The sequence below is a fragment of the Ursus americanus genome, chromosome X (genome assembly GCF_024610735.1).
Source record: "Ursus americanus isolate L20-20 chromosome X, mUrsAme1.1.p, whole genome shotgun sequence".
Classification (NCBI taxonomy): Eukaryota; Metazoa; Chordata; class Mammalia; order Carnivora; family Ursidae; genus Ursus; species Ursus americanus.
The window spans coordinates 35,640,592-35,665,754 of NC_142164.1; positions in this window are offsets into that span (position 1 = coordinate 35,640,592).

Here is a 25,163-nt window from a genome sequence, read left to right on the forward strand (position 1 = left end):
TAATGTGCCAAGCTGAGTGTTTCACTTGGATTATCTCTTTAAGTCTCACAACAGCCCTCTATAATAGGCTCTTTGGTTATCCCTTGTTTAAAGACAAGAACAGAGGCTTAGAGTGGTGAAATGATTTCTTCAAGGTAATGCAGCTAATAGATGGTATGGGTGGGATTTAAACCCAAAGAGTCAGAATTTGCATAGTTAACATTCAGCTGTAGTGCATCTTCACCTCCTTCTGCACATGCACAGACAGAAAAAGTTTAGCCCTGAGAAATACATGGTTAGGTTAGACCAAGCTCTTAAGAAGGTGAGCTGGCAATCATTCTGAGGGAAGGGACCCAAAAGGATGGAGAGCATCCTATTCCTTGTGGTCTTAAGGTAGTAGGATGTGGTGCCAGAAAAGTAATCAAGACTGACCTACCAACACTGCTTTCTGAGTACCTCTAGCTAGGCCAGCATTTATGCCAGATCATCCCTGCTCTGGGCTGCACCAGAGAGAAATTAGTAAAAAAGACTCAATATCCAATAAAAATAAGTGTTGTTGGGACACACACACACACACACACACACACACACACACACACACACATACTCCTATCTCCCAGAGGTGCCTCTCTTTAAAGTGTAGTGTAATTGGTGTCTCAGGGCTGCTGGACTCATTTATCATCTCTGTTCTTGTCTCTGATCCATTGGATGGCACATGCAAGAGATACAGTCTGTCATTCCGAGCTGATGGAGGGACTAAGCAATTCCTTCCCAACCTCATCAACCTTATCTAGCTACTGTCTCCACCACCACCATCTTTGTGGAGAATAATTAAGCTAGCAAGCACTGAGCACTATTAGCTAGAGCCGACTGTAATATTCAAAAACAACCCAAAACATTCTTCTTTCTGATCTGCTGCCCTGGATTAAGAATGGCTTTGATTTGTTTTGTTCTTTCTTGGTGCCTGTGATCTCTAATTTGCCCTTGCATTAACAATAAATCCATTCCTCCTTAAATGGTAGAAGAGGGGCACCTGGGTGGCTCAGTCCATTGAATGTCCAACTCTTGGTTTCAGCTCAGGTCATGATCTTGATGTTGGTGTCGTGGGATCAAGCCCCGTGTAGTTTCCATGCTCAGTGGGGAGTCTGCTTGGGATTCTTTCTCTCCCTCTCTATCTGCCCTTCTCCCTGCTCACATGCCCTCTCTCTCTCTCTCTCTCCTTCTCTCAAATAAATAAATAAATAAATAAATCTTTTTAAAAATGGTAGAAGAAAACTCTAACCATGACAGGTGGAGGTGGAGCCCAAGCCCTACAGAGACTGACTGAATCAAGATCCATAGCAGGTGGAGATGGGACCCAACCCCTACAAAGACCGAATCAAGATAAACAACTTAATGATTTAACTCTCCTCAGCCGCTGGCTGCCTTCCATTACTCAGGAGAACGTTTGCTTAGTTCCCCTAATGCAGTCCATTTGTCTTTCACTTGTCTTTGCAAATGGACAATTGACAACTTTGAGACTGCTCTCCCCAACACAGCTGTGTGAATGTTCGCACCCTTACAGCGCTCAAAAATTGTCTTGGTGTTTGAGGGTAAAAAAAAAAGTCACTCACAACTGTCTTTTAAAGGAGTACTAGATGAACTGTGTCCCTTCCCGTAACAACAGTTGTTTGCAAAGTGTGGTCCCTGAACCAGCAGCATCCACATACCACATGGGAAACTTGGTAGAAATCCAGATTCTTGGGCCCCATTCCAGGGCTACTAAATCAGCAACTCTGAGGGTGAAGTCAGAAGCTTTGTGATGCAAGTAATTCTGATGCATGCTAACATTTCAGAACCACTGCTTTACCCAATCCCTTCTAAAATAAAGCCCATAGTTGGAGAAACTCTGCTTAAAAAGGCAAGAAGACAGAGTAAAGGGAAAAGTGGCTTTGGTTTTAACAGTAGTTCTCAAACTTGAATGAGCATTAGAATCATCTGGGGAGCTCTAAAAATACTGATGCCCAGAGGTTCAGACTCAGATGATCTGACATGGGACATAGGCATTAGAATTTTTTAAAAGCTACCCAGGTGGTCCTAATGTGAGACCAGGTTTGAGAATCACCATTTTTAGAAATATAAGGTTGGGTGTCATCTGGAGGGCTTTCCCGTTTCAGTTACCATACAGTAAATGAAGCAGGGGAATGCCAGGATGGCTCCTGAGTAATAGGAAGGTATTACCAGTTTGAGAAAGGGAAGGCAAGGGAGCTAATGCACATCAAGTGCCTGCTATGCACCAAGCCCTCTGAGAGGAACTAGGCCCACACAGCCCTGGGCAGGTAGATTTCCTGGGAGCAATCATTGTGGAGCATCCAAGGGGACGTATCAAGATAAAAAGATGATTAGTTCATAGGACCAAACAGAGAAGATGCTCATCATAATCATTCAAGACAGAAATGAACAAAAAAAGGTGGAAGAAGCCAAGCATACATTTGGAATGGGTTAGGTACATCCCCACTTAGATGAAGAAGGCTAGACTAGAAGGCTCGTCTAGATGACCTAATAATTCTCCCTGATTTCTTCTAGAATGCTATGGAAAAGCATAAGGACAGATATGATTTTGAAGCTGTTTGAGCACATTCAAAATGATAGGAAAAAAGTGAGGTACTATGTCCAAAACCATTCTCATCTAAAAGTTTGAGATGACTCAGGCAATCTTATGTAGGAATAAGGTCAAATATCATGATACCAATTTTGTAGATTCGAGCAGTGATTCTCAATGTGTGCTCCCTGGAACTTGTTAGAAATGCAAATTCTCAGGCCCACTCCAGTCATAATGAATTGGAAATTCTGGGGGTGGGCCCCTGCAATCTGTGTTTTAACAAGTCATCCAGGTAGCCCTGGTGCATACTTAATTTTGAGAACTACACCTCTAGTGAGTTCATTCAACAGATTCTCAAAGGAGTCTTTGATTTTTCCTTTTTTCACATTAGTAAGTATTCACCAAGGAGCCCGCATATTGAGCCCCTGATTACAAGCTTCTCAGAACTGCACTGGAAAACACTGACAGAGGTGCAGGGCTGCAGTGAGGACTCGCAATGTGGTTTGTAGGAAACTCTAGAGTGGACCTCCAAACCCTGATACATGCTTGTAGCATGACCCTAGAAAGGTCACCAAACATCTCTGACTGAAAATCTGGCACACGGCAGGTTCTCAATAAATATTTGTTATCTGAGGGGTGCCTGGGTGGCTCAGTCAGTTAAGAATCCAACTCTGGATTTTGGCTCAGGTCATGATCTTGGAGTTGTGAGATTGAGCCCCAGGTTGAGCTCCATGCTCAACAGGAAGTCTGTTTGAGATTTTCTCTCTCCCTCTCCCTCTGCCCCACCCCATGATCTTTCTCTCTCTCTCTCTCTCTCTCTCTCTCTCTCTCTCTTTCTCTCTAAAATAGATAAATAAAATCTTTTAAAAAATATTTGTTAGCTGAGTACCTTGTACACCAAGGATAATGGTGCTGAAGGAGGCAGGGTATAGTGAAGGGAACAGGAGCGAGATATATCTGAGTTTGGGTAATGGCTCTGCCTTTAAACCCTTTTTTTTTTTTTTTACCTGGAGCAAGGTATTTTCCACTTCGGCCTCAGTTTTCACAGCTATAAAATGGAAGAGAGAGATTCTGATTGCAAGACCTTCAAGCATTTTGTTAACATCTAAATTGCTCTGTTTAAAGATCTGTCCCGTGATACTGAGAGCGTTTAGTGATCCAGACAGTTTTTATAAAGATAAGGCCATATAAACACAAAATCTTCTTGCAGCCTCAGAATATGTTCTATATACATCATCAATTTTCAGCACCCAGCAAATGACTGTTACTACCATAGGTGGTGGTTTAATCATTCATGTATGGCAACCTGCAACCACCTGCAGCCACCTGATCAAACACTGTCCCAACCCGTTTAATAATAAGAGCTTTCCATTGTCTGAGTAGCACACATTAGTCCCTCTTCATGGTAGGAAGCTATTTGGAGTATCTAGGAAACATTTTGCACAAATGACGGCAAGCTGCTGTGCTCATTAAGAGTGTAGAACTGAGTGAATCCCTCAATTGCCCTTAAACATTAGAAGGTGAAAATATAACAAAGGTCAAGGAAAACCTCAATACAAACAAGGAAGGAATGCAATAGGAAGGGATGCCAGAGGCCAGCCCTAGGTGCCAATCCCTGCCCCACAGTAGCTGTGTGGGAACTTAGAACTGTCATTAAGAGTTCTAGGTATTTTCAACTAAACATCTTTGCTATAGGCATCTTTGCTGCAAGCATTTCACTGCAAACATTTGCGCCACATAACTAATTGGCCATAAGGCAATTCTGCCATAAAAGATGAAATAACTGGTTGACAGTTTGATTTCATTTCTCCATTGACAAAGTTCTGATTTTCATATTGTATAAATCTTAGCCCTCATAATCGTATATATAAATCTTAGCTAGCCCTCAAAATGGCCTATACAATGACAAATAGACATGGTAGTCTTAAGATAGTGGATAACAACTATATATATTGACTTGATAGAAAATACGGTGATAAAATTTACTGGAAGTGGGAAAAAAGAGTATAAAGCCAGATTGCATATGGTACTATCCTGGAAAATGGTAACGTATTGGTGACAATGGTAACAAAGCTCAGTTATAAATGCATTACAGAGCTAGCATTTTCTCTGCATTTTCCATAGAACCTTGGAAGGTCTATCAACCATCTGCCAAGAACAAACAACAATGCAGATTTTCACAACGTGGTACAAAGCTCAGTTACAAATATGTCTGCTAGTATTTGGAAACTGATAGCTTTCTTAATGAAGGAAGAAACTTCAGCAAAAAAATTCAAAATGTGATGCCAAACAAGGAAATGATGAACCAACAGGCAAAAAGAAAAAAAAAAGTATAATACTATGACAAAAAACTGAAGACAGGGCTTAGGTACAATCCACAAAATAAAATCAGTTATTTGCACAGTACTGTCCTAAATCTACACACATTTTTAATGTATTCAAATATTTTATATTTTACAATGACGTCTTTTAAATTTGTTATTCCTTTTTAGTGTTTCATTATGTCCTTTTTAATGAATGTCCCTCTTTAATTTCTCATGATTTTATCTTTTACAGCAAAATTGCCTTATGGCCAATTAGTTATGCAGTGAAAATGTTCGCAGCAAAATGCTTGCAGCGACGCTGTGTACAGCAAAGATCCATATGGCAAAAAGATCGGACACACCATTTAACATCTCTGAGCCACAGACTCATCTGTGGAAATGAGACAATAACACCTGCTTCAGAAGGTTTTTCTCAGGATTAAATAGGACAATGGACTATGTAAATGGCCCAGTATAGAACCCAGCGCTATCTTAAATGCTCCATCAGTGAGGGGATATTATTATCCTGAATGACCTTTGCATGTGAAAGCAAAGGGATTTGTGAGATCCTGGTTACCAGCAATTTCATCAAACAGAAATAGGTTTGACAAGTACCTGCTACATACTGAGCTCTCTGAAAGGACTGAGAGGCACAGCCAAGGCAGCATCACACAAAATTGCGACATTCGACCATTTTCCTGACAAAGTCACCAATGTTACCTGGTTTGACCTGGTATTTCAGCCTGCGCCTCATTTCAGATAAAGTCTGATACTGTGGAGGAATGATTGATGTGCAGGAAGACAGTATCAATCCTCAAATGTGCTGAATTGGATATAATGCCAAGTGTACAGTGCATGAAGGCAGATGTAGTGGGCCTAGGGGCAACCAATGAGCTTTTTTGGCTGAGTAGCCTGAGATCCCCACCTTTTTTGAATCGTTGTTTTTTTTGTTTTTTTTTCCAAAATGCCTCCCTTTCGGCCCCCCATCTAGCCCCACTCCCTTCCTTCCTGTTGGCTCATGGATATGAGGGCAGCGGAGCACTCAGCCTCTGCTGGAGAGGCCCTGGCTTGCTGAAGGCTGGTTTGAGCAGCTCCCCTGTACCAGGCAAAGGAGCTCAGCACAGCCAAAATGAGACCGAGATGGGTAACAGTCCTCCTTGTGTTTCCACAAGCCTCCAGCCTCTACCAAGAAGAGGCAGCAGCAGCAGCAGCAGCAGACTCCAAGTCATAGTCATGATAATGCTTGTAATTTTTTCATTATAAAAATGTATGCATATCCCCACAGAGCCCTGCCATTTCCACCTTCCTTGGGTGGCTGCTGGGTTTCACACCCACCAGATTAGATACATTCTCACTTATTCAGGCACTGCCAATTTAGATCCCTTGGTCCTGGAAGCAATAAAATCAGCCAAGGGGATTAAGGCCCGCTAAATCTACGGAGAAATTGGGCCCACTTTCCCAGGCAGGGGTTTCCCAGCAGCAGCTGCATCTCTCAGCTGATGATGGAATCAGATTCATCCTTTTCCCCCTACTGCCTCCTTAGGCTTAACCTGTCTTACCTTTGTCAAATTGGGGAGAACAGCACTTCTTTCTGTTGAGGTCTTAGTAGACCGCTCTGTTTCCAGCCTGGGCGTTCTTCATGCTCTCCCCTGTGGGAGTGGGGGGCCGTCTGGCCAGTTCTCTCCCAAGCGGGAAGTTTGGCTGCCAGTCATCTCTGGCCCCACACTTATTTCACAAATATTTATGTAAGCCTTATCATGTGCCAGGTGCTGTTCCAGGCACTATACACATAGTAACTCACTGATTATTCCCATAACAACTCTGTGCAATATGTACAGTTATTAAGTCCATTTTGCAGATGAGGAACCTGAGGCACAGAAAAATGAAATAATCTGCCCAAGGTCACAGAGCTGGTAAGTGGGAGAGCTGGGATTTGACCAGATAGTCTGGCTCCACAGCCTATTCTCTGAACTACTAGAATATCCCACCTCTTAAAGTAAGGTCTTTCTAAGGGGTAAATGGGCCAGAGGGAAGGCCAGAGGTCATACTCAGAGGTACAGCCACTTGTACCAAGGCCTAAATTTTCTCCTCCTTGCCCTGCTGAGTCAGACTTCATGCTCTGCTCCCTCTTCTGAGGCATCCAAAGCCCTTCCTGAATTGTGAATGAAACTTGGCAGGGGTGGGTCACCTGGGTGGCTCAGTTGATTAAGCATCTGCCTTTGGCTCAGCTCATGATCCTAGGGTCCTGGGATCCAGCCCCACACCAGGCTCCCTGCTCAGCAGGGAGTCTGCTTCTCCCTCTTCCTCTACCTCTCTCCCCTCTCTCACTCTTTCATGTGTGCATGCTCTCTCTCTCTCTTTCAAATAAATAAATAAAATCTTTAAAAAAAGCCTTGGCAGTGGTAATATAGGCATCACTGGTCATTAACATTCAGGTGCAAAGCATGTTATATTCAAAGCCAAGCAGAATCCTGAGAATTGGGGTCCCCAAACAGGCAAGCTGTAAAGACAAGGAAGGGAGTTGAGGGAAGGTATATGGCTGGAAGAGTTGCCCAGAAGAGATAGGCCTGAGAATGACCACAATGAGTCCTGAGCAGTTAGGGATTTCATGTGAAAATACTGGGTACCTGGGGCACAAGGCCACTGGTGGTGGGTGGATGTCCAAACTCAATATTGCCCTCATCGTACCTGTGACACTCCTCAGTCAAGCCTGCCCCCAGCTCACCCACCTTATGGCGGCATTTGCAAGAATGAGGTGATAGCAAAACATCCAGATCAGAAGGAGTAAGAAAACCCTTTAATGGTCTGAATAAGCCAGGGTTGTTGATTGTGGCAGTGACGGGCAGATCCCCTAGGACATCTTGCAACTTGGACTTCCAGCTTATGGTAGCTGCACAGCCCACACACCCAAACCACTCAGCTTCTCTCATTGTGATTCAGATTATGATGAATTTCCCCTTTATCAAACAACTGATATGTGCCAGACACTGTTGTGTTTTACAGGCATTAACTCATTTAATCTTCACAGTAACTTTATTAAGTAGTTATTATTATGAATAAGAAAACCAAGGCTCTGGGAAGTAATTGGTAAAAGGTCACATGGCTAGTAAGCAGCAAATTGGGACTTTCTTTCTGTCCCCAAAGCTAACTTCTCTGTTTCTAAAATACAGTTGAGTCCATACAAAAGAAGGTGACTTCTGCAGGAAGTTCTATCAATCTTCTATTTCTCACATGCATGTATAAAAGATTCTGAGTTCTGTGGCATACCAAGGACCCAGTAGGTTGGGCATCAGGGAAGAGGTGGGCCAATGCCTTTCACACCATCAACCAAGGCACCCATCTCCTCACTTATGTCCAACCCAGGCCCTCCTCACTAGGTTAACTAACACATGAGCATGTGTTTGGTGCTTTTCACCTTGGATGGAGGGCCCGCTTTCTTTGTCACAAAGTTGGACACTTTATGAGACAGGAGATTAGCAGGGAATAAATAAGATGTGGAGCAGCAATTCCTCTCCCTTACTACCCAAATGGTTAGGCCATGTTAAGTGGACTCCTCCATTTCAGTTCTTTAATATGGAGATCCCCAAGCACTGATTGACAAGCCCTGCTGCACTGGGACTGAAACCACTCTGATTCCTATAGATTCAGACTGTTCATTCGTCAGAGTGATCTGGTTGGAGAGCAAGGCTACCTGCTGTAGAGCCATTCAAAGGCTTTCATCTCGGACAAGGATGGCCCAGAGTGCCTCTGTATCCTAATAAGCCGATTAGGGGGAACAGGTCCAAGGAAATGCTGAGAACATAGGGGAGGCTGTAAGTCAAGGAACAAATCTGTTACAAACTTTACCCCCTTGTACCCGGAAAGACCTTCAGGGTCTTTGGGCATGGAAGGAGGGAGAAATTATTGCTGTGTACTCTCTAACTCCAACCCATGTAGGAACTCCATTTCTAGTCCAAAGAAAGCAGATTGGAGGAGAGTTTACTTTGCCTGCCTCTATTCCTGGAAACAAACTTTAAGTAAATCTCTCTCAGGAAGGAAGCAAAACATAGCTTCATGGCTAATCCAGAGACCAAGTCACTTATGCAACAGCAACTGATAGGAATTAGTCACATTCAGACTCATCTAAACACCAAGTACACAGGTGAAACTGTATAGATTTCCAAAGCAAATTTATCAATTTCTCTCTCAAATTAGTTCCCCTTCCTTATTCTTCCATTCTGTCATCCAGATTTGATCTCAGAGTTGTCACTGAATATGGGAGGTGAAACAGAGAGGAACATTCATGAAATCTAATGGATTCTAATTTCCCAATGTGGCTTGCATCCACCCTTTTCTTTCTAGCCCTGACCACCACCACTACCTGAGTCCCTGACTTTGTCCACACCCCACCCCCTCCACCTCTCAATACCTTCCAGACTGTCTTCCTGTCTCCAGAGCTGACTTCATGGGCATGCTATCTATGCATTCTCACAGGGACTTACACTTGGTTTAACACTCTGCTGTCACTGCCTTGAAAGTTTTAATAATTTTTGAACAAAGGACTCTGCATTTTCATTTTGCAATTGGCTTGCAAATTATGCAACCAGTCCTGCCTGTCTCTCCCCATCTGGAACCATCTTATGCATATTTGTTGGAGAGTGGGTGGTTTGTTTTTTTTTTTTTTTTTTGCTAATGCCATAATAATGCCAATAATGTCTCTAATAACTCTCCGGTGCCTCTAGAATCAAATCCAAACCCCTACAGCCTGGCCTCTGTCTAATCCTCCATCCATCCCATACAAATTCAATCCAGTCCAAAATTGGGGATGGTTTTTATCATGAACTAACTGCAGCAGAATGGTTAATGGCTCACATTTTGGAGTCAGACAAACCTGGCTTAGGGTCCTAGTATTATACTTAACAGGCTGTGTGACTTTGGGCAAATGCCTAAACCTCTCTGAACCTCCATTTCCTCATCTGTAAAAAAGGGATACAAATGGTGCCTATCTCATAAGGTCAGTATAGGAATTAAATGAGATAATAGAAACAAATCTCTAAGCAAAGTGCCTGGCTCCTAGTAAACTCTCAATTAACATTACCTGCTAATATTTTTGTTTGTTGTGATTGTTACAGAACTGAGTGGTTCTAGAAGTCACCATGCCTTTGTTCCAGTCTAATCAGCCACATTACTGACTGGATTTCAGGTATCTCATGGTGACCTGCTATGTCCCTCTACTTCTCTCTCCTGTATACCTCAACTACCTTCCTCTGGTTTTAGATCACCATAATTTGCATGCTGTTGAACTCTCTTCTCCCTCTGGTAGTGTGAAATCAACCTGATGAGTCAGCAGAAGCTGCAGAGGCAGGCATGGAGAAGAAGAAGCATATTTGCCAGTGAGGACTTCTGAGGGAAGGAGCTCTGGGAACTGATATTCAGGCTCTGAGCACCACTCCTCCTCCCTGCAAAGGCCTATTCACTTCTCTGGCAAATCCCATGGTGGACCTTGGGAGATACATGGAGATTTGGGATAAGCTTTGTCGAGGCATCTGCATGAAATGGCTCTGGAAAGTCCCCTAAATCATATCAGTTCCAGCTTTGCAGCCCAGGTTAATCCTGAGCTTCTGAAGTAATTCACAAAGTAATCAGGGAAGTGGCTCAGCCTATGTGAAGAGTAAGAGCCTGGCTTGGGCCTTCTGCACGGGTCCTTTGTGATAGCCCAGCTGTGGTGAGAACAGCTTCCAGCAGTGTCACTCCCTGTTCCTTCCCATCCACTTACAGATGTGTTTTATCCTTGTCTTGGAGCAGAAGTCCTCAACCCTGCCAAACTTGAGAATCACCTATGAAACTCCTGAAACATACCAGTGTTGGGCCACCCTCAAGACCAATTAAATCTGAAGCTCTGGCAGAGGGGCTGTTGGTGATGTTGACAAGCTTTCCATGTGAGTCTAATGTGCAGCCAGGGCAACGAACCCTGGACCAGACAAGATTAGCAGCCTCTTTTTTTTTTAAGTAATCTCTATGCCCAGTGTGGGGCTCAAACTCGCCACACTGAGATCAAAAGTCACATGCTCTACTGACTGAGCCAGCCAGGTGCCCCTCTAGATTAGCAGCCTCTTCATCAATCTCCTGGTTTCCATGTCTTTCTCCTCCTCGAACACCTCTATGTCACCTACTGCTTAAAATATAAAGTCAAAGAGCCTCTGAATATGACCCTTATTTGCTTTCCTGTGACCTCTATCCATGTACTTTATCCTCTAGCCACACCTGGTTCTTTACAGTTCACAGAGGCACCACCTAGGTCAATCTTATTGAAATTTTGCTCACATTGTTTCCTTGACCTAGAATGCTTCCCCTTCTTTGCTTAAACTAATGGTTCTCAAACGTGAGGGCTTGTTACAACACAGATTGCTGGGCTCCACTTAAGAATTTCTGATTCTGTTAGTCCAAGCGGGACCTGAGATTTGAATCGCTAACAGGTTCGCAAGTGATGCCGATGCTACCAGTGAAAAGACTACATTCTGAGAACCACTGACATAGAAAATTTTACCCTTTAGGTCAGGCCAGTTCAAATGCTTCCTTCACTACAAAAACTTATTTTCCCACCCCCACCCCTGCCTCCCAGGTGAAAGTGAGCATTTCTTCTCTGTACTCCCATGGTGTTTTATCTGTGCCTCTGTTCATTATATTTGGTTGTATTTCTGTCTCCTCCATTAGACCATAAAGCCACTGAAGGTGGCTTTATATTGCAGGCAAGCTTGCTTCCCCTAGAATGCTTAATGAAGCATTCATTCTGGAAGAGCCCTGTAAATATGTCTTGAATGAAACCATACACTCTAAAATGTAGAGGAAGCCTAGGTATGTGGGCAGACTGCAAACTGACTCAAGTCACATAGGATAACACCATTCTCTGAATGCATAGTGTAAGCTCAAAAGACTTCAGCTTTCCCTTAAAACTCCGTAAAGACTGCTCTCCCCTTCCATAATTTCCAGAAGGCCTCTTTCAAATTGACACTGCAGTACCAGGGAAGAAATGACTCTATTAGGATTTGCCCTCAGCACACATTAAAGGAACAAATTTGTCTTCAGCATCTTTCCATCTCTCTTTAGTATCTTCTTATCCCCACCCTTGTATCCCAAGCACCTAGGGTTTTCATGCTGGTCACTAGCTCTTCAAAATGCTCCACGGCAAAAGGTCTTGTGCTCCAGCCAGACTTTTCTGCCCTCTTCACATGTCCTTTGGTCTCTGTACTCTGCTAAGATGCTCTGTTGATAATACAGCATCTAGATATAGCACCGTGGTTAAGAGCATGGGCTCTGGCGCCAAACAGTCCTTAGGGACTCATGGATCTACCCCTTATTTGCTAACACTAGGAAAATTACTAAACTCCAATGTTATATTTTCTCATCAGTAATGTAGGGATATCAGGCATACTTTGCACTGTTACCACAGGAATAAAATAAAATAATGTGTGTAGAGCACATACCACATATTTGGCACATATTAAGTACTCAGTAAGTAGTTGCTTTTACAAATGCATTAACATGCTACTATTAATATCTGATGAGAGCTTGTCGAGTTATGCCCTCTACCACCACCCTGATCCTCAGGCAGCCTTTGCATTCTAACAACAACCCAATCAGGGAGGGTCTCTGGGGAAACCCTCCATTTTTTGCACTGCAGCCAGAATAATCTTTTTTTTTTAAAGGGACTTTATCCTCTTTAATTCCAAGAATATTTCTGAATCGGATCTTCACCTCCCACCTTCAACATTTGGACAGTGATCCTTCTGACCTTCCTTTACTTTTTATTTTAAAAATAGGCTTTATTTTTTAGAGCACTATTAGGTTCACAACAAAATTGAGTGAAAGGTACAGAGCTTTCCCATATATCCCCACTCAGGCATAGCCTCCCTTATCCCTCACCAGAGTGGTACATTTGTTATCATTGATGAACCTACACTGACACATCATAACAACCCAAAGTCCATAGTTTACATTAGGGTTTACTCTCAGTGTTGTACATTTTGTAGGTTTGGACCAATATATAATGACACCTATCCACCATTACATTAGCATACAGAATAATTTCACTGCCCAAAAAGAATCCCTTGTGCTCCATTGACTCAGTCCTCCCTCCCTACTAACCTCTGGCAACTACTGATCTTTTTATGGTCTCCATAGTTTTGCCTTTCCCAGAGTATCATTTAATTGGAATTAAACAGAATGTAGCCCTTCAGATTGGCTTCTTTCATTTAGCAATATACATTTACAAAATGATCTTTCCAGAATATAAATTGGATCACTTTTTTCTTCCGCTTAAACCGTTTCCTGTTGTTTCTCCCTTGCTTGTAGGACAGGGCTCTAAATTCAGTGGTTCTTAACTGGGAGCTGTTTAGGGACTTCTTGGTTGTCATAAATGCCAGGGGAACAGTTTGACATTTAGCGGGCAGAGACCAGAGAGGCTAAACTTCCTGCAACTTTGCACATATGAACTGACACTCCCCACCCCCATGTATAATTGTGGTTATTCCAAAGCCAGTGGCACTCCCACTGAAAAACACCCCCACTGAATTCTCCAGCTTCATCTCCCACCACTCCCTCGCTGTCTGGACCCATCACACTGACCTTGTTTCTAGTGCTCCACAGCACTTTGGACCTGCTATTCTTCCTATTTGGAACACATTTTTTTTTCTGTTCAGTCACTTAACTCCTACTAACCCTTCAAATCTTAGTTTAAGCAATATTTCTTCAGGGAAGCCTTCATTAACTCCCCGTTATAGTGTACACTTCCTTAGAACTCTGTTGCCTTACCTCAGAATACTTAACTCAGTTTATAATTTTATACTCATTTGTGTAATTATTTGATTAATGTCTATCTCACCCATGAGATCAGAAGCTCCAAGAAAGCAGACATCACATCTGGTTTTGCTCACCATTGTATATCCAACACCTAGCCCAATGCTTGGCTACTAGTAGGCACTCACTCTCTCTGAAATGAATGCCCAAACAATTACCCCAGTCTTACTCAAGTCCTAAGAGAGAGGGTGGCTAATTACATGCCATATTTCAGGGGTCTTAGAACAACTGGCTTGCACTGAACTCTCTGAGTAGGAGGAGGAACTGGAAAGAGTAGAAAGAGTCTTCTCTTTAGCTATTCTGCTTGCACTCAAGCTTAGTAGAATGGATTCACAATGGTTATGTTTCCAATTTCTTCCTGATTCCAAAATGCTACACATAGACGTTCTGATTGATTGCCTGCTCCCAAATCTAATTATATTAAAACAAATGAAGGAGTGTTTAAAGCATGTTGTTTACTCGCTCTTTTGATACTTTCAAGATGGGCAGGGTACCTGTCCAGTTTTTGGAAAATTTGGAAAACACTCTGTCAAGGGTCTAACAGTCTTGGAACATGGTACTGTAAGTGGTGGAGCCACTTACACTTCAATTCTCTAGTGAGCTCTGCATTGAAAATCAAGGCAACAGACTGCTTCAGCTCTATGTGGTTCGGACATGGTTTGTTTGTCTTTTTAATTTGATAGTCTAGGAAATCAGAAAGAAAAAGAGCAAGAGATATGTACAGGTGTGTAATGGGAGAGGAGCTGCTGAGAAGAGCAAAAACATACTTCATAGGCACTGGAGCCAAGGAATAGTGGTGCCTGTCAGTGAAGAAAGTGGTATAACAGGGCACAGCAGGCCTAACCCTGATGGTCTTGCTGGGTGCAGAGGAGGCTGCATCTGCATTATGCTGTCATTATTAGGATGTCTGCTATTTGAGGACATCTCCTGGACCTCTAAGAAGTAGCACGCAGCTGAGGTCAGGGCTAGAAAAGTCGGCTCCCACTTGATGACCTCTTCCTTACCCCCAAGCCTGAGTTTTAGATGATTGCCTTGTCCCTCCTTCCCAGTTCTTAGGTTCCGATTTGGGCTAGAACCAAAGGACCTGGAGTGAAGATCGCTTGGATAGCCTAGTGCTACTTCCTGACTGTCAGCCAGTGTGTGGAATACATACAAAGTGGCTCAGAGAGTTCTGGTGGACTTGTGCTTTGTAAAATCAGAAAGCTTCCCCTCCCCCCCAAAAGCTCATTGTGACTCATCTGATTATACGGATTTAACACAGATGGGAAAACCAGAGTCTTCTTAATTTTTAAACCCCCTCCACTTTAGAGCATAAATTCACAGCCCCAAGCAAAGATCTGTGAATTAAACATTTTATATGTGGCTGCAAGTACACAAACCTAAATAATACAAGCTTCACTAACCTTGTCTAGAGCTTTTATGTTTTTTATTTTCCTATGCTTACCCACTATAAAGGTTTTTTAGAGGTAGAATGTTACCAATTTTTTTTTAAATAGGAAGGATTGTCATCAACTGATAATTTCCAAGGTTTTTCTCCCCAAAGAAAAAAATCAGAATAGAGAAGACACTTTTATTTTAAAAAGGTAATTCTTGCTCCATGTTAAAAAAAATTAGTAATACAGAATTATATAAAAATAAAAGTCTACTTTTCCCTTCCCTTGTTCCCATTTTCCACTGCCACATCCCACCCCCCGAAAAAAAACAACACATTTCCCAGAAGACACCATTAGTAATTTGAGTCTTTTGAAAGATATTATTTTATGGAAATAAAAGGACAGATTTTTCAGAGTGATTTTTAAATGCAGCCACAAGGAGCTGATCCTCAGTACTCACCACCTCAGACTGGCAACATTTTGACCAGACCCATAGCATGGAGAAGTGGTAGCACATAATAAGGCCACTGTCCCTCCAAATTTTCATCCCCAAGGGCTTTGTAAATATTTTCCCCCATGAACCCCATGTTTTTTTATATTTTGCTTACCAAACTGGTTTGGTAAAGGAAAAATTCATTTTTCCCACTCTCCAAGAATCAAAGCCAAACATAGTTGTCCTTCAAAGGAAGTTAGCATAGAATATAAGCTGCTCCTTAGAGTAAGAAGATGCTAATGAGGGACATTACTTTTTCTTTCTTTCTCTTCAAATTTTTACCTAAATTCTAGTTAGTTAACATACCATGCAATATTGGTTTTAGGAGTAGAATTCAGCGATTCATCACTTACATACAACACCCAGGGCCCATCATAGTAAGTTCACTCCTTAATACCTATCACCCATCTAGCCCATCCCCCACCCACCTCCCTCCATCAACCCTCTGTTTGTTCTCTATATTTAAGAGTCCCTTATGGTTTGTTTCCCTCTCTCTTTTTTTCTTTTTTTCCACTCCCATATGTCCATCTGTCCTGTTCCTTAAATGCCACATATGAGTGAAATCATATGGTATTTTTCTTTCTCTGACTAACTTATTGCACTTAGCGTAATATACTCTAGATCCATCCATGTCGTTGCAAATGGCAAGGTTTCATTTTTGACGGCTGAGTAATATTCCATTGTGTATATATACACCACATCTTTATCTATTCATTAGTCATTGGACATTTGGGCTCTTTCCATAGTTTGGTTATTATTGATAATGCTACTGTAAACATCAGGGTGCATGTGCCCCTTCGAATCGCTATTTTTGTGTCCTTTGGATGAATACCTAGTAGTGCAATTGCTAGATTGTAAGGTAGTTCCATTTTCAACTTTTTGGGGAAATTCCATACTGTTTTCCAGAGTGTTTGCATCGGTTTGCATTTCCACCAACAGTTTAAGAGAGCTTCCCTTTCTCCACACCCTCACCAACACCTGTTGTTTCTGTGGTTAATTTTAGTCATTGTGACAGGTGTGAGGTCTCGTCATGGTTTTGATTTGTATTTTCTGATTAGTGACATTGAGCATCTTTTCATGTGTCTGTTAGCCATCTAGATGTCATCTTTGGAAAAATGTCCATTCATGTCTTCTGGAGGGACATTACTTTCTTAAGACCATCTATTCATTCAGCAAATAATTACTGAGGAATCAAAATATTCCAGACACTATTCCAGGCACTGGGGATAGAGCAGTGAACAAAATCACCAGAGTGCCTTCCCTGGTGGAGATGACAGTTTGATGAGGTGAGACAGATGATAAGCAAAAAACAAATAACAGATATGTCAGGTGGTGATAAATGCTATGGAGACAACTAAAGCAGAGCAAGGTGGTGAGGGAACACTGGAAGTTGGGATGCTGTTTTATATAGGATGATCAGGTACAGTCTCTCTAATGGCAATATTTAAGTAGAGATCTGAAGAAAATGAGAAAGTTAATTTAGAACGCTCCTAGAAAAAAGTACAGCAAGTGCAAGGATCCTGGGGCAGGAGTGTGTGCATGGTATATTAAAGAAATACTGTTCTATTCCAGTGTGAGTGAAACACGATAATCAAAGGGGAAAGTAATAGAAGAGAGGTAACTAAAAGCAAATCAGGTACAAATTTTGCCCTTTACTGTGAATGAGCTGGGGATCACAGGAGGGTTTGAGCAGAGGAGCAGTGTGATCTAAGCTAGGCTTGAAAAGAATCAATCATCTGTATGGAAGTGTTGAATCACTATATTTTACACCTGAAACTAATGCTACACTGTATATTAACTAACTGGAAATTAAATAAAAACTTTTTTTAAAGGATTAAAAAAAAGAATCAATCACTTTGTGTGCAATTTGAAGAAATGATCCTGGGCAAGGAGAGGGGAGGCAAGTTTCAGTAGGGGGCTGGGGAGCAGCATGGATAGTGGCACTAAAAGAATGAAAGACCAAGGTCAGTTAGGATGATATTGTAATCATTCTGGTGAAAGGAGATAGAGGCTCTTGACCAGATGGTAGCAGAGAAAACAGGGAAAACTGGTCAATTCTAGATATATTTTGAAAGTAGAACTGATGGGTTGAATATGATGGGTGAAAGAGAGGAGCTAAAGATTCATTCATTTATTCAGCAAATATGAGCACCTTCTATAGGTACCAGGTACTGTTCTGTATGCTTGGGACACAGCAAACAAATATCCCTACCTTCATGGAGCTTGTTTCCTAATGGATAATAATAGCTCACATTTATTAAGCACTTCCTATGTTCTAAACTCTTTGCTTTCTTAACTAATTTAACCCTCACCACAAGCCAATAAGGTATGTATGGCACGTGATGTGATGAGTACGGGATGTTATATGCAACTGATAAATTATTGAACACTACATCTGAAACAAATGATGTACTATATGTTGGCTAATTGAATTTAAATTTTTAAAAAAGGTATGTATGTATGCATTCATGGTATCTTCTCCATTTTGCAGATGATTAGTCTCACAGAGAGAGTGATTAAGTTTTTTGAAGTCTCACAGCTGGTAGAGAGCAGAGCTTTGTTTCAAAATCAGGAAGTTCTGCTCAAGAGTCGGACTTCCAACCACTACACTCCATTGCCTCTTTACCAGGCCAATATACCCACACCACGAGTCAAAGCTGGACCACCTGGGTGCAAACCAGGATCCTAACTGCTAGATGACTCCAAGTATTTTGGCCTAAAAAAAATGCAAGAATGTACTTGCCATTTACTTAATTATGAACAGAAAATAGGAGCCAGTGGACTGAATTGTGCACCCCCCCCCAATTCATATATTGAAACCTTAATCCGCAGTGTGATGGTATTTGGAGATGGGGCCACTGGGAGGTAATTAGAGTTGGGTCAGCTCATGAGGGTGGAGCCTTCATGATGGCAATAGTGCCCTTATAACAAGCGACATCACACACTCCCTCCCTCTCTCTCATATGCTCTAACTTTCACTGTGTGTGTGTGTGTGTGTGTGTGTGTGTGTGAGAATGTGTGTCTTTCTGTGTGTGTCTCTCTCTCCCTACCATGTGACGACACAGTGAGAAGGATGCTGTGTGCAAACCAGGAATGGAATCAGCAAGCAACTAGACTTCCAATCTCTATTAGTATGAGAAATAAATTCAGGTTGCCCACAGTATTTTGTTACAGTAGTCTACGCTGACAAATGATACACCTGGGCACAGAAAGATTTGGGCCAGTGAATCGTCTCTCTAAAATGTCCTGTATTGTTTGACACAGAATATTGTGTCATAGGACCATGGAAGTGTTAGCTCTAATTATCCACTAGAATAGCTAAGTGGAATTCAAAAGGGCAGAAGTCATCAGGACTGCTGAGAACCTGACACATTGCCAGACAAATCAGGAGGCTTTGGTCATTGAAACTGCCCTGAGATTCTTCTGTGGAAATCTCCCATCAATCTGGTAGAGAGAAACATGTGGGAGCAAAAGTGGAAAAGAACCCTGAAATTTGGAGATATAATTATAGAAATTGCCCTCATTTTTGTTGAATACTTACTATGTTGGAGGCTCTGTGCTAAGTGCTATAAATGCATTACCTCATCTAATCTTCACAAAAACCTCACAAGATATTAGTATCTCTATGTATGAAACTAAGGTTCAGAAAGGTTCAGTGACTTACCCAGGCTCTCCCAACTAATAAGTGGTAGGGAACCACCACTGTTCCTCAGTGAACCCTGATGAATTGTCCACTCACTATTCCTTATATTGCTTCCACTACTTAAATTAGGACTTTCTTTGTGTATTTCCATACACGCTCTGGTACAACCTCATTCATAAATGTGTCCCATCTCTCCCATTCATTTAATCAGCTCACTGAGGTCAGGGGTTCTGATTTGCATGTCTTTTTATTTCCCAGCAGTTTCAGTTATGGGGATCTGCCCACTAGTGAGTGTCTAATAAAGGTAGCTGATTGACTGCAATCAATAAACTGCTTTAGGAATCTGCTGGGGATTCTGTATGCTTTCACCCAAGACAAGGTTAATATCACACTTGCAGGTAAAATAATAACTTCCATTTCTTTAAGACTTAATTAGTGCTCTATGCTGTACTAAGTGCTTTCTATGCATTCTCTTATTTAGGCCTGAATGTATGAATTAGGTGCTCTCATTACAATCTCTCATTTTCAGATGGGAAACAGACTCAGTGAGGTTAAAAAAAACAACTTCCCAGGGACACCTGGGTGGCTCAGCGGTTAAGCATCTGCCTTCAGCCCAGGGCCTGATCCCAGGGTTCTAGGATCGAGCCCTGCATTGGACTCCCTGCTCCGCTGGGAGCCTGCTTCTTCCTCTCCCACTCTTCCTGCTTGTGTTCCCTCTCTCACTGGCTGTCTCTCTCTCTGTCAAATAAATAAATAAAATCTTAAAAAAAAAAAAAGCTTCCCAAAGTCGGTAAGCTAGTAAATGATACAGCCACAGATCCATCCAACTCCAAAACACATTTTCTTAACCACTGGGGTTAAGGTGGAAATTATGAGCTTCAAGAATTTGTCTCAACGATGGAATGCAAATTTTTAAAATGTATATCTTCAAATTATTCTTAACAGCTTTATTGAGGTATAATTGAAATACAATAAGCTCCACATATTTAAAGTGTACAACTTGATTAGTTTTGATGTATGTTAAACACATATGAAGCCATCACCACAATCAAGATAATGAGCATATCCATCACCCCAAAAGTTTTCATGCTTTTTTTGTAAACCCTCATTCCACCCCTTTTCCTCCCCCCACCCTGTCTCCAAGCACAAATTATTTTTTGAATATGCAAGGCAGTAACTTATCAGAGATTCTGCTTGCCAATGATCATATCAGCTTTGTCCCTTTGATTTGTGTCATAGTTTACTGATCTGTGACTTGGAATTCTCAGTGCTCAACTTCAGCTTCAGGCTGACATCCAAACTAACTACAGTAAGAAGAATGATGATAAATTCTTTCTGAGTTTGAAAGCTAATCTAAGAAATCAGTGGGGCTGATTGATTTCTTCTTTTTAGAAACAAAAGATGCAGATTATTTATCAGATAGATGGAAATCCTAGGGATCATTTTGGGCTTTTGTGTATTAGGAAAAAGGGGTTTGGTATTTATAAGCTTTTGAAAAATCTCTAATTTACCCAGTAGACATTTTCTCAGGCTATGACAAAGGTAGCAGAGCCAGTCAGCAGCTAAACTCATTTTTTAATAAAATCTACCCAACCTATTTATTTGATGAATGGACCTAGAAGTGATAGATTACTGCCTAGTTCTTACAAAAATAATGCATAGGAGCCCTAAAGGCCTTTTCTCTATCAAATTGATGTATCTATCAACCTTGCTCATTTGCTCAGGTGTGTTCTCCATCCACACATTGATCTAACATTTTCACTCTAAATGGCGAGAAAAAAACTGGGAGTAAAAAAGGATTGTATGAATATTTGGGCCCTAACAGACGACTACCCTTGGCCACTGTCACCCATCCATCCAATTCTCAGCCCTGTTTATAAAATAGATGACAGGGAAAGAAGATGAACATTGTTTAAATGGTGAGAGAATTCAAAACAGCATAAAGGTTAATCTATATGGTACAGCTGATATGCCATAGTGGACAGGGAAGAGAAGTCACTGTGCAATGAGGTAGTCAGAGAAAGCTTTGTGAAGGGAAGCTGGACATAAGCCCAGAGGAGAAGGGGGAAATAGTCCAAATGTATCTAGCCACTGGGATAACTACTGTGTTAGAGGCAGGAATAAGTGTGCATTGTTATAGAGGGAAAGAAAGAATCCCCAGTGTTCAGGGCTGAAGGTACCTAACAGCCCTGCAATGCTGTCCTAGAAGGGATAGAAACACAGGAAAGGAAAGAGGAAAGAGGCAGACAACTGGTGGGGGTGAGAGAGTTGCCAATTAGTTCTTCTGTCTTTTTACCACAATAAGTAGCAATCAGATGTCTGGGTTTTTTAAATTTCAGACAAGCCCTTGTCTACTCATCAAAGATAAAGCAATTCTGCTTAAAGCAGCTTCGATTAGCAGCAGCAGTTAACATAAAAGAAAAACTAAGCAGGGGAAGAAAATTCTGCAGGGAAAACATCTTCACTTGATATTCCTGTCAAAAGACAGAAGTATTTCACGGTGGAAAATATCCAAGATAATTTTACCTCTCTGTAGTAAGCCATTTGGTACCCAAGCCCTTCTGATCCCAAGCTCCTACACTGAAGTCAGGACATAGTTCATGCAGGAGCCCAGAAAGCAATGAATCATATAAAAGAGCTGAGTCTGTCTTCTCTTGTTTCCACAGACATTCTGTAGGAACAGATCTTAAAGGTGGTCTGCTCTGATCTCCCAGGGGAGAATTTATCCAAAGACAGCTAAGTGAGACTGTTGCAACCTTCCACTACTGAATTCTTCCTTTTATCTTAGAGCCCTAGAATTTTAGAGCTCGAAGGGACCTTAGGGACTACCTAATCTAACGCTTTCCTTTTTTTTTTAAAGGATATTTTAGAAATTTATTTTTAAAATATAGAAAATTAAAAGAAATTTCATTTTTAATTTAGGACAGGACATTACAGATAAATCTGATGGACCTCTTCCCAATCTGGGACACCTCCTTGTGCCCTCCCATTCCCCTCAGATGTAAGAACTATTATTGGTTTGCTGATTCTCTTTTCATATCATATTTGATAATTCTATATACATATAAACATGCAGTATTATTTTTGTGTTTTATTTAAAAGTTATCATACAGTATATATCTGGTTTTTTTCACTCAGCATTGTTTTGAGATCTAGACCATTCCTTTTATTTTTATTTTATTTTATTTTATTTGAGAGAGTGTGTGCACAAGCAGGGAGGGGGAAGAGCAGGGGGGGAGGGAGAGGGACAAGCAGACTCTGCGCTGAGCATAGAGCCCAGCGGGAGGGCTCAATCTCAGGATCCTGAGATCATGACCTGACCTAAAACCGAGTTGGACATTTAACCAATTGAGCCACCCAGGTGCCCCTGGACCATTCCTTTTAACTGCAGTTCAATATTCCATTGTATGAAACACCACATTTTCTTTATCCTCTTCCACCTTGATGGAAATTTACAGATCTTCTTTATGGAGAGAGAATTGAGTCTCAGAGAAGTTATAGGATTGGCCTAAGGTAAATTTTAGCATAGTTGGAACTAGAATCTACATCGTAGATGAGAGGTAGATGAGTTTCTCAAAAGTTGGCTGTCTAGGCTCATTCATGGAAGTCTTAATTGGTCTAATATGAGGTTGGAGCATCAGATTGGAGAGTATGAAAATTCTGAACATTCTGACCTCCCAGAGCTGGTAAGCCAAAGAATCCCCCAACCCATGGCCTTCTGAGCTAAAGAGCTTCAGAGCTCATAAATATTTCTTCTACTTTTGCTCATGGGGGTCTGAAAAACCTTCCTTTCAGACTTTATAGCTTTAGATCTTGAAGGGTTTTCCATACATAAAAGTTCCCTGGACCCACCTTGAGAGTTAAATTAAGGTAATGTTGGCCATCAACATGTTTGATAATTTGGTTTATCAGTTCACATGCTAGAAAAAAGTCATTATGGAATATGGTCTCAGAACATGCACACAGGTAGGTAGGTGGTTGGGATGGAGTAAGGAAGAGAAAAGAAAACTTGGACATATATTGATTGCCTGCTATGTGCCAAGCAATGTGCTAGGTACTTGACATGTATATTATCACAATAAGATTATTAATGCTACTTTTCAAAATTAGGAAACAAGAGCTCAGAAAGATTAAATAGCTTTCCCAAAGTCCATTTGTTTATTCACTCATTCATCCACTCAACACAATTTTGCCAAGCTACTATTGCTACATGCCAGATGCTATGCTAGGTGAGGAAATATATTGATGAATGTGACAGACTCAATTTTTGTTTTCATGGACTTGAATCCATAAGAAGTTATTTACGTTAAAATGCAAGGTAACTAAGCATGGTCTGGCACATTGGGTTGGGCACTGTGACTGTAGATAGTAGGCAAATCATAAGCACCATGTGTTCTCATTTATTTCTTCAATGACAACATAGTGAGTACCTTCTATATGGAGGCAATATGCTAGGCACTTTGGGGGGAATATAAAGATAAATAATATAATGCATACTCCTAAGAGTGCTCAGGGCATAGCAGATGTTCACTCAATACTTGAATACTAGCCTAGAAATTTTAAGTTCAGGGGCGCCTGGGTGGCACAGCGGTTAAGCGTCTGCCTTCAGCTCAGGGCGTGATCCCGGCGTTCTGGGATCGAGCCCCACATCAGGCTCCTCCGCTATGAGCCTGCTTCTTCCTCTCCCACTCCCCCTGCTTGTGTTCCCTCTCTCGCTGGCTGTCTCTCTCTCTCTGTCAAATAAATAAATAAAATCTTTAAAAAAAAAGAAAAAAAAAGAAATTTTAAGTTCAAGACCGAGTGACAACCTCATGTTTCCACGCTAATTGTCTCTTCAGGTACAAGGGAAATTTTGCATCAAGATGAAGAACAAGAGAGGGTAGAAAATGACAGTATCAGCTACCATTCCATGAAACTGCAGTGCTTTGCAAAATGCTTCAATCAACAGAACTAGGAAAAACAAACCAGTTTTTGTCACCAACTGATAGGCAGATGGCACCTTATTGACACAAAGATTAGCAAGTTCTTATTCTCTGACTAGAAGCAAAATGGCAAAGGAATTTCCAGTGTGTCTGGATGTGGGCCATTTTTTTCCCTAAGATGCACAGCAGAGAAGTGTCTGCCTTAGAGGTAGAAATCCTGCCATATAGGAAACTTAAAACAGTATACTCCCATTTTTTTCCATCCCAGCATTTGTGCTATTGCTGTCAAAACTACACAATACACTGTTATAAACTACACAATACACTGTTAAAATTATTGCTATAATAGTCCATTACATTCAAGGAGACTTAAATGGGAAAAAAGTATCTTATTTACCCATGTAGCTTCCAATTTTAATGCTCATCATTCTTTGTGTAGATCCGTATTTCTTTCTTACATTATTTTCCTTTTGCCTGAAGGTCTTCCTTTAATATTTCTTCAGGTATGGGTCTGCTGGAAATGAATTATTTCAAATTTTGCAGTCTGAAAAACTCTTTATTTCATTTTTCTTTTTAAATATTTTTTCCCCAGGTGAAAGATTTGACTTTTTTCTGTCACTACTTTAAAGATGTTTCCCCACTTCCCTCTAGCTCATATTGTTTCTGAAGAGAAATCTGTGATCAATCTTGTCTTTGTTCCTCTGAATACAAGGTGTTTTTTGTCCTCTGATAACTTTTAAGATTTTTCTTTCATCAATAATTTTGAGCAATTTGATTAAGATGTCTCTTGGCATAGTTCCCTTCGTGTTTCTTGTACTTGAGGTTCTTGGATCTATAGGTATATATTTCACCAAATTTGAATAATATTTTAGTTATTATTTTTCAAATCCTTTATTGGCCATCTCCTCTCTCTTCTCCTGTGGGAACTCCAATTACACATATTATGAAATTGTCCCATAGTTCACTAATATTCTGTTTTGTTTTCTTTTGTCTCTCTGCGCCTCACTTTGGATAGTTTTATTGCTGTGTATTAA